Source organism: Terrapene carolina, unplaced genomic scaffold, assembly GCF_002925995.2.
Source record: "Terrapene carolina triunguis isolate 2854851 unplaced genomic scaffold, T_m_triunguis-2.0 Scaffold374, whole genome shotgun sequence".
Classification (NCBI taxonomy): domain Eukaryota; kingdom Metazoa; phylum Chordata; order Testudines; family Emydidae; genus Terrapene; species Terrapene triunguis.
The window spans coordinates 1,024,497-1,035,310 of NW_020664725.1; the positions used below are offsets into that span (position 1 = coordinate 1,024,497).

A 10,814-nucleotide genomic window follows, 5' to 3' on the forward strand; every position below is an offset into this window, starting at 1 on the left:
CTTTACCCTTGTGCATAAGAGAAAAAAAATAGTCTCTTTCAAGGAAGTGACTGGGGGCAGAAAAAATGAGGAAGGCAACTCAGCAGAAAGAAAAAGATGGGATTTATTTATTTTTCAATTAGTCATTGAATTTTATTTATTTTAATTTCAGCAGAGTCTTTGTGGACAGAGTTAGGATCCCAATACGCTAGTTCCAGGCTCCTAACCGGCTTATAGAACTTTCGTCGCCTCCCCATCAGCTCTGACCAGGAAATGCTGTCACCATGGTAACGATGCACTCGTTTTATATTTTATTTATTTACTGTAAGTGGAAGGAGCTACTGGAGTCTGGCATTGTATAAAAGACAAGAAAAGACTCAGGAAAAAAATATGAGAGTCCCAGCTTATTTCTTTGTGCTCCTGGATGTTCTTACTCCCAAGAGCAACCTTTCACAGTATTTCTGTTCATCTAAACTTTTGCTCCTTCTATGAACAAAGAAAGCAGTTCCAAAGTTGTTAAATACTGTATTATCAATTCACCTGTCTAGGCAGGAAATTGCCATCACATGGGCACAGACACCCTAAGGAGAATTGGTTTAGCAGCCTCAGCCATAAAAGCTCAGGACAGAGTTTGGAGTCAAAAGGTGGTGAAATTACACACAAAAGTACGGATTTATCTAACCTGTGCATTTCCCATCCTCTTACAAATCGGAAACATGGACGTTGTTTAAACAAGACATCAGGAGGCTGGAGGCATTTCACATGCGTTGCCAGAGGCGATCGTTTGATTTTATCCGTCATAGGGATGGATTCTTGAGAATTGGCCTTGAGAGGAGTGACATCATCATTGGGCACTGCCAGCTAGCACTGCTGGTCAGATAGCCCACTTCAGCAATATAGCGTGGCACACTGAGCCCTGACGATCACACCTGGGGTCAGAAATGGACATTGTCTGCCCATGGACTGGCAGCAGCCACGTGGTCGTCCGCAATTACTCATACTGCACCAGAACAGCAATAACCCTGTGGCTCTTTTAGACGCCTGGAATAAAGCCGTGCAATGTGCTCATGGACTTTCAGCACTGCCAACCTTCCCTGTCTAAGCATATTGTTGTTGTTGTATATTTTTCTAGATACTACAGCACTGCAGGGGTAAGTGTCACAGTCTGGTTTTATGACCAGCTGGGGCAATGTAGAATTAGACCATTATCGGTATTGCGCATCAATGTAAAAATAAAACCCAACCTTTGTTCAGCTGAAAAGCAGTCCCAACTGCATAGGCACTAGTTCACACCATTCTGAAACTTACCACATACACCCTGAACTCTGTCTACATGAAAATAATACATTAACAGCAAACGTCCAGAAGAGACCAATGGTAAATGCAGGTCAAAAATCACCAGAGACTCAGTCTGTGCCTTATGGGACTGCGCCTTCTCCCACAAGGGTCCATGGCAATATTTCCAGTGACTTCCCAGGTGCAGAGCCAGCCCTGAAGACAGTCCCCTCTGGATAGGTGTTAGTGCTCCACTACCCAAACTTCAAATAAAAGGCTGCTAGGCCCCTGCCCTCTAAAATCGAAAACGCTGCTGGTATCTTTTTAGGACAAAAATTCTTTAGAGTCCATTCCTGCCATCCTTACTCACATGGAGCAGCATTGTATCTTCAGCCCCAAGTACTCCGCTCCATTGCAATGGGCCTATAACAGAGGAAGGGTGAGGAAGGGTGTAATCAGGTCCTTCATAATTGTATCCAGCCTACTCTATTGTTCAGTAAAACTGTAACGACATTAGAAACTGGTGAGAGTGCACATAGAACACTGGGAACAGGAGAACCAGATGCCTCCAAGTTGGAATAGAGGTTTAGCACCTGACAACTTATATTGCAGTGCATAATTGCCACCAAGGGTTTAGGGCAGAAGTAAGAACAAAGCGAACAACTAACTCAATCAAATTACCCGGTCATCACTGCCTGTTTTCCTGCAGGTGCCTTCAGCTTGAGTTTTGCCATGGAGCAGAGTGCATTGAAACAAAGCAATCAAGTTGTAATCCCCAATTATCAGCCATGGGTAAATCTAAGAGAGTCACACACAGCAGCTTGTATTTCCCATGGAATGGTAGCTGGTGGGATATCACCACAATTTCACTTAATGTTTCTTGACATTCCAAGAGAAAAAGAGAACTCCTCCTCTGCTCCATCAGACAAAAAGAAACATCTCCATTTCAGAGACTTATGAACTCCTATTTAAAGAAAGTTCCTCCAAATCTGCACAGGATGGAGAGGGCAAAATACAGCTCTCTTGCTGCCAGTCACCCCACCATTGCACCTAGAAACCACTGAGCAATCAGAAAGTTCACTGGCAAGGCAAGGAAAGCACAGGAGTGGGGAGGTGCCAATACACTTGGGTGTTTTGGGCTTGTAACTCACTCAGAGCTATTAATGGTGAGTGAACTTCTCCTAACACAAACTGAACCAAACAGAACCATTAGATGTGAGCACATGAGGCCAATCTGCATCTTCTAGGAAGAGTTTAGGGATTGAGCAGGATTTGTCTTTGAAACCAAAAGATAACTGTCCCAGGAAGAGACGCACTCACAGTTTGATGATACAGTTCAAAGGATTCACTACAGAGTTTGCCAGAAAAAATAGAAGCCAGGTTGTGTTTCGAAACCAAACAAAATCTAAAGCACTCAGGGTTATGCACAAAGTTACCCAACCTATTGGCAAAAAGTCTCTAAAAAGAAAACTGCCATTTTGCTCAGTGCAACCTGCTCTGAAAGGTCAGGTGGTAATACACTCATCTCATAATAACTAGTACGCCTTTAACTGTATACAACACCCTTCATCCTAGGAGATCCCAAGTTACATGACAGACCAAGGCCAATTTCTGCCTTCCGTTACCCATGCAACCTCACTGTCATTTGGTGCCACTGTCGTGCTAGACAAGATTCAAACTCAAGGCCCTGGTCCCTTGTGACCATTAAGTCTCTCATGGCACGTCCCACAAAAACAGGAGTGTGAACTCCATATTCTGGCTCCATTCCACCATCACTTTCTGCCTCCCTACTTCCCTCAGCAGCTGGAATGGAAGAAGTTATTCTTCACTTCCCCTCCTGAAAAATGGTTAGTGCTGCTGGCATAGGGTGCTGCCTTCCCCTCCAGAAGTGACAAGTGAGCAATACCTACATATACACTCCCCAGGCCAAACTCTGCTCTCAGCTGGAGATAGGAAAACTCACCCACCCCTGGAATGCAGCCATGTCTAATGTGGAAGGGGGCAGCAAGCCTAGGTCAGGACTATACCCATTCTTTTAGCAGGGGAAGTGGAGAGTCCCTTGAAACTGCAGAAGGAATGTAGTTGATTAACTCCAGCTGGACTGTGGAGTGATCAATGGCCACCGCGGCCAGAGCCTTGGTTTGAAGTCCCTTTGGGAAGATGGCACCCAACACTGTGCAGGGCAGTGACTCATTATGGACTCAGAGGGAAGACTGACACCAGATGAAATTCAATGTTAATAAATGCAAAGTAATGCACACTGGAAAACATAATCCCAACTATACATATAAAATGATGGGGTCTAAATTGGCTGTCACCACTTAAGAAAGAGATCTTGGAGTCATTGTGGACAGTTCTCCGAAAACATCCGCTCAATGTGCAGCGGTAGTCAAAAAAGTAAACAATGTAGGGAATCATTAAGAAAGGGATAAATAATAAGACAGAAAATATCATATTCCCTCTATATAAATCCATGGTATTCTCACATCTTGAATACTGTGTGCAGATGTGGTCCCCCCATATCAAAAAAGATATATTGGAATTGGAAAAGGTTCAGAAAAGGGCAAAAAAAATGATTAGGGGTATGGAATAGCTTCCATATGAGGAGCGATTAATAAGATTGGGACTTTTCAGCTTGGAAAAGAGATGACTAAGGGGGGATATGATAGAGGTCTATAAAATCATGACTGGTGTGGAGAAAGTAAATAAGGAAGTGTTATTTACTCATTCTCATAACACAAGAAGTAGAGGTCACCAAATGAAATTAATAGGCAGCAGGTTTAAAACAAACAAAAGGAAAGTTTTTTTCCACACAATGCACAGTCAACCTGTGGAACTCCTTGCCAGAGGATGTTGTGAAGGCCAAGACTATAACAAGGTTCAAAAAAGAACTAGATAAGTTCATGGAAGATATGTCCATCAATGGCTATTTGCTAGGATGGTCAGGGATGGTGTCCCTAGCCTCTGTTTGACAGAAGCTGGGAATGGGTGACCGAGGATGGATCACTTGATGATTACTTGTTCTGTTCATTCCCTCTGGGGCACCTGGCATTGGCCACTGTCGGAAGACAGGATACTGGGCTAGATGGACCTTTGTCTGACCCAGTATGGCCATTCTTATATACTGAATCACTAGCTGTCCCTCAATTTCCCATCCACGTACAAATCAGACTCAACCCTGCTTAGTATTGCAGATCTGTGGAATGTGCTTGATAATAAAGGGCCAGGTCATGCCTCTGCTTGCCCTGAGGGCTGCTAAACTCCTTCCAGATGATAGCCTTTCACAAAGGCCAATCTCACCCAGTAGAGCCGCACTCCAGGATTACACGGTCATTGTTCAGCCAAAAGCCAGCCCTACGTTTGGGACTAAATTTAAGTGGCTTTTGTTAATTCAGGGTACTTTTCTCTGCTCTCAGAACACACACTGGCCTCCAAAAATGATTTTCTTATCTGTGAGATTTCCTTACAGTGATTGTTACTTAATAAGGAAATGCATTATCTGAAGCATATTTATGTTTGTGCTCAGAGACTGCTGTGTCTAGATAACCTTATAGACCATCCCATAATGGAGTATCCTTGAAATTCTTTGCAAAAATGTCCACTATTGGCCAATACTGCTCACTGAGATGGTGGCCTATACCGGTGTATGTAATGGGGGCAGTGGTTTGTATACCTAGAGTTGGCAGATCTTGCAGAGAGAGACACTTAAGCAGTGTACTGCCCCATTAATGTTTTTAAATTCAATAGTTAGCATTATTGCTTCCAAGCAATCACGAATTTAATTTTTTCCAAATATGGAATTTGAGAGACTTCTATATCACACCATTATTCAGTAAGAGTGGTAGGAGTTGGTGGCACATATCAGGGATGTCAGAGTGAGAAGCATCTCAAACTTACTATCTGACTATGTTCACTCACATAAGAGGTCACACCCTAGTGTATGGCATGACGCAAGGTAAGTGTCATAACAATCTAAAACTAGGAGTCACCAAATGAAATTAATAGGCAGCAGGTTTAAAACAAACAAAAGGATTTTTTCCCCCATACAATGCACAGTCAACCTGTGAAACTCCTTGCCAGAGAATGTTGTGAAGGCCAAGACTACAACAGGGTTCAAAAATGAACTAGATAAGTTCATGGAGGATAGGTACACCAACGACCACTCGCCAGACTGGGCGGGGCAAGCCTCTGTTTGCCAGCAGCTGGGAAGGAGCGACAGGGGATGGATCACTTGAATGATTACCTGTTCTGTTCATTCCCTCTGAGGCACTTAGTCCTGCCATGAGTGCAGGGGACTGGATTAGATGACTTCTCAAGGTCCCTTCCAGTTCTATGATTCTATGAAAAAGACAGATGCCACACACCACACAGAACTGCAACCCTATCCCGAGTTTTGGACAGGCAGTTTCCCTCCTGAGGCTCACTTGCATACCACAGTTTTAGAGAGTTAAAAGAAAACTGGAATCAGTGTGTTTATCCAACGGGGGTGAAGGCTTGAGAGATGACTGCATATTTCTCAGTCTATTCATGCTTTGTTTCTTTGGAAATTTCATAGGGCTGAGCTGACATAACTGGATACGATTTTCCTTTACATGAGCAATAGCAAAGGAAGATTCTGCCTGCATGTCACAAATGAAAGTACTAGAGTCAAGGTATAATGGGGTGCATTCACCTCTCACAAGCACCCCCTGGCCGACTGCTTGTGCCTGCACACTCTCTCTGTTTCTGGTGGATCTTCAGTGACTCAGGCCATACGTCCAACAGGTGGCCTATCTCAACACCTTTAGTAAGGTCCCTCGATCTGCAGCCCTATCCGTGGGCTTTCTCCTCAATCAGTCCAGCAGGGCCTATCACAGTACGCTGGTTCAAACTGTCTTTCATCCCCTTCTGAGCTCTTTCAAATTGTCCCTGCTATTCAAGCAGGCCCAGCCCTGGTGTGTGGCCACATCCCCCAGGGCTCCCTTCTGGCAGACTCTTCACCACTCAGGGCCTTTCTGGCGCCAGCTCTTCAGATGGGCCACTAAAAGAGTTCAGTTCCCCTTCTGGGGTATATCAAAGTCTAGGCCACTTTCCCAGTGGCTTTCCCTCTACTCCAGGTCCCAGCCCAGGAACTCTATACATAGCAGCCATCCACCATGTCCCTTTAAATAAACTGCATTGTTACTACAATTCCCTGGGCCATTTCCCTATGGCTCCAGCACATTCTTCACCCTTCCCTCTGGGCCTTGTCCTGGTGAGGTGCCAGCCAGCCAGGGACACCATCCACTCTCCTCCAGATCTAACAAGGAACTGAATACAGTTTGGGCCCTGCAGCTCTTCTTATATTAGCCTGCTGGGCTCTGATTGGCTGATTCCCACACAGCCATTCTAGGCTGCTTGGAGGACCTCTCTGCTGCCCTTTACTGGGGAAGAGTGTGGCAGGGCCTCAAGGCCTCCAGCAGGTGGCCTCCAGACCTAGTCCACCCCATCACACAAGGCCACACAGAACCAGCAATAGTATTGATTTACACTCTGATGCCTGCAGTGTCTGGTGCTGAACTCTGTGGCTAACTGAAAGTTCTGCAGCTGCACAAAACGGGCAAGCTTTCTAAACCACTGAATTAGACTTCAATGTCTAACACGCATGGCGGTCTGCTGTACTATTTCCTATGTTAATATTTAATTCAGTGCCATGTCCAGCTGGTAATACTAAGCCACTTCTTTCATTTCATCACTGAGAGTTCAGTGTGTGGCAGAAGTCGGGGTTGCAGCACTTAGGGAAGGGTTTATGTAGCCACTAGGAGGAAGCTGTCTTCCTACCAGAGAGTTTGGCAGCTTGAATGGTCAAGGCTGTTGTCCATAGGGGAGGGGCTGTCAATGAGAAAGGAGCCTCTCCTCTCCTCCCCACTGGCTATGGAGGACAGCAGTGATGTGTTGGCTCCTAGCCACTCATTCTCTCCCTCCGGTGGGGTAGGAGTCCCTGTGGGTCTTTCTCCCCAGAGCTTCCCCCATCCTCTGCTGTGACTTCCTAACTCCTCCCACAGGTCAGTTGTCTCAAAATGCGACTGAATGAGGAGCAATGGTGAGGTCAGCACTCTGCACCCACTGCCAATGCCTTAGCTCGCTCTGGCAGAGCTGGGGGGAGGGAAAATGGGTCCTGTGAGCTCAGGCGGACCACTGACCAACAAGCTTCCTATAATCTGCCCAGCAGAGAGAGGACATAACATTGCAGGGCAAGGAAAAAACTTTCTGTAGATCCCTATGCAGGCTGGAGCACTCACAGGGAAAAAATGGTGGGTGCTGAGCACCCACGGGCAGCCAGCTCCCCCCTCCATGCCTCCCACCCATGGATCAGTGACTCAATCAGCTGTTTCGTGGCATGCAGGAGGCTGGGAGGGAGGACGAGGTGCTCTCAGGGAAGGGTGTGGAACTGAGAGGGAAGAAATGGGGTGGGGGCAGGGATGGGCCCTTGGAGGGAGTGGGGGAGGGGCAGGGGCAGAGCCGGGGTCAAACACCCTCCAGCACTTTGGAAAGTCAGCACCTGTGCTCAAAACTGCAGAAAAGAGTAGGACAGGTGGAAGATCTGGGTGCAGCAGAAGCCAGGGAAGAACATCCCTTGCCCCTCTGTGACGGGGGTGTACTTGCCCCACACTGGAGACAAAGGGGATAAACCCACACTCTGGGGGGAGGAAGCCACACCCCCTCGCTCCTGCCGGGCATGCTCCAACTGGAGCAGCATTGTAAAAGGGAGTAGCCCAGCTCAGTCTGGGCTGACCACTGAGGTGGGAGGAGGCACGTTGCAGATGCCTATCTGAGAGCTGCTGGAGCCCAAGCCTGCCAGGGTCTGGACAGACACTCGGCTACTGGTGGACACCCAAGGGACATTGGAACTGCTGGGAGCTTCACAGGCCGTAGCCCCAGGAGACTACGCCACTGGAAGACATGGTAGGAAGTAGCCCGGGAGACTATACATGGATCCAGTTGGAGGACTGGGAACTAAGTCAGTGTGTTTTGGTCGGATCCCTGCTGACCCAGAAGTGAGTTCACTCACTGCTGACAGGGCCCTGGGCTGGGACCTGGTGGAGTAGCGAGGGCCTGTGTCCCCCTACCCTGGCCACTCTCCCCCCCACCAGGTGGTGGCCCATCCCCTCACTGGCCATCAGGCTGCATCACCCTATGAGAGAGGGCAGCCATATGGACTCTGGCAGTTGAGCCACACAGCCCTGTAAGGGAGGGCAACTGTATTGATTCTGGCCACTAGGCCAACTGCCCTGAGGCTAAGGGTGGTCAGGTGGACTCGGCCATGGGGTTTCAACGCCCTTTTCCCCACCCTAAAGGGGGACAGGGTGTACTTGCCCCATGACACCCTCCTGCTGCCAAAAACTCACATGAAGCGGATTCCAGCTCATGGACGCCAGACAGCCAAGACTCCTACCCCTTCTGCTTTAAAGAGCTCAATTTTCAGAGGACAGGTAACTGCCCTTTCTGAAAATCCAGCACCTTTAAGGCAACCCAAGTCAGGGGCCCAGAATTGCTGATCATTGGAATATCTTGGCCTGGGGCTCCTGGTGCTCCTTGACACCATGTTCTAAAGCTGCCCATGCTGATGCTATCAGTTCCACAATGAATATCTTTTAAAATGAGACTTTAATCAACTAAATTTTCATCCTGAGCGCTGGATCTCAGCCTGGGGAGTTCAGTGAAATGGGTCATTTCCTGCTCCTCCTTCCTGATTTTATGCTATGAAGAGGAAAAGACACCATAAGACTTTTTAAAACCAGGTGAATCTCCCTTTAGCGTGTCATTATCCAGAAACCCTTTGTCCAGTTCACCTCAATGTGCGCAATTGTTTTTTGCGTCAGTCTACTAATTCTGAGGCCAATTTGACGTTGTGATTTTTAAGAGAATGGGGGAAAAAAGAGTCAGACTCTGGCTCATAATAGAAATCCAACTGCAACCTTAACTGTGCAATGCCTGCTGTCACTCCACTATGAGTCTCACATACTTATTAGTGTTATTTAATGCAGGGAATCCCCTTTTAAAGTCCACTGTAAAAATAGTAAAAAGTAAAACCTACTGGTCAGATAAATGTAAGGAGGCAGTTCAGACTAATGGCTAGAGAATAAAGCATGTTCAATAAGGCCAGAAAGTGAAACTGAATATGTGACTATGTGCAAATAGATAAACAATTTAAAGGTCTCTGATTCATAAGTTAAAGCCAGTTCTGGGGTCACAACCCCCTCTAATTAAAAACAAAAATCACAAAAGTCCTACTGAAATGTGCTTTATACCGGCACCAGCCATTTCAGAACTTGCGATTGTAGTACTTTCAAAGTCGATTTTATTATTTACAACAGCAAAGCTGTTCCACCCCACATTTAAAATATATTCTGACTCTCACAAGACTTGTCAGAGACAGCTGCCAACCCCCACATTCCAGCCAAAAATAATAACAGAACAGAGCTGTTTGGAGGAGACTTAATCTAATCTTCATTGCTTCAGTTTTAAAATATCCTGCTTGGTTTAGGGTTTCTTGTTACATGGAGGGATGTGTTTTTAGTGAGATAGATCTTAGCTGAAAGGCCCTTCATAGATGCTTCATGTAACTAGAAACCATGGAAGGCCAACTCTGCTGCAACCTAAACAAAAGCCTCCAGGAGACATAGCTTTAAGCAAACTGCACTGAAGTTGAACTTTTACAACCGTTGGTGTTAATGCCACTGGGGTTTTGTTTAATTTAAACGCTGCACCAAACCTGGATCTCAGCTACTCCAGAGTCTCTCTGGTATAATCTAAAATGTTTTTTAAAAACTCTAGTTACTCTGGATTTGCCCTGGTGGAAGGGGGACCAGCCTCTGGCTGAAGCCGGCGTTTTCTAGGCCTTCAGCTAGATAACCTAATGCAATGACACACTCAGTAAGAAAGGACTCTCAGTCCTCCGCATGAAACAAAACACAAGGGGATAAAGAAAGCAAAATGCAGAGGGCTCCTCTGCACCGCTTGTGAAAACTCAAGATTGAATAAGATCTGAAGTGAGACTTCAGAGACAGCACCAAAGCAGTAAATCCAGTTCTTCCAGAGATTTCCACAAATGCCTCCCATTCACACTTGCTAACACAGGCTTGCAAGCGAAAGGGCAAGATTTTGAATATTGCATCATTATAATATTCTAGGTCAGTTCAACTGGTATGTAACATACCGAATAAGCCCCATGATCAACACAGTTGTGAATCCAGGACTAGCACCTAAACCAACCATCATTCCTAATTACCTGCCAAGGGCCCTGTGTGCACAGAATCGTCAAATCGATTTTAAAAGGTTCATTTCAAAACAGAATCCAGAGAGTCTGGCGCTGAGGTCCTTAGCCCAGCACTGCCGGAACAATGGGAACAAGGCGCCAGCAGGCAAACAAAGAGTTGTCCTGTAGCCTGTCCCCCGCCCGTCTCACACTCGCACTCTCTCCGGTACACAAGGTGACATATTTTGACAACTTTGCTCTCAGCAAAGCACGGCAGCCCCTCACACGATTCAATCTGCAGGAAGATAACGAAAAGCGCTTGAGCAAACCAGGCAAAGGGCAA

General features: G+C 46.4%; 1 protein-coding gene across 3 annotated transcripts in view; it reads right to left on the minus strand.

The window, feature by feature from the left end:
- The window catches only part of PKNOX2 (PBX/knotted 1 homeobox 2), a 676,497-nt gene that overhangs the window by 664,344 nt on the left and 1,339 nt on the right, over positions 1–10,814 (minus strand). The window lies entirely within an intron of this gene.